This window comes from Priapulus caudatus, unplaced genomic scaffold (assembly GCF_000485595.1).
Source record: "Priapulus caudatus unplaced genomic scaffold, Priapulus_caudatus-5.0.1 Scaffold485, whole genome shotgun sequence".
NCBI classification, from domain to species: domain Eukaryota; kingdom Metazoa; phylum Priapulida; class Priapulimorpha; order Priapulimorphida; family Priapulidae; genus Priapulus; species Priapulus caudatus.
This window is the reverse complement of record NW_014577546.1, coordinates 48,260-48,480: the sequence shown is the minus strand read 5'-3', so window position 1 is coordinate 48,480 and position 221 is coordinate 48,260.

Here is a 221-nt window from a genome sequence, read left to right as displayed (position 1 = left end):
TAGCAGGTGTACATTAATGTACGTTATTACAGGTGTACAAGGTGTGTGAGTGCAGGTGTACAATGTACGTTATTACAGGTGTACAAGGTGTGTGAGTGCAGGTGTACAATGTACGTTATTACAGTTTACAAGGCTGTGTGAGTGCAGGTGTACAACATACGTGAGAAAGGTGTACAAGGTGCACGAGTTATTGCATGTATGACAAGAATTTATGCACTTAC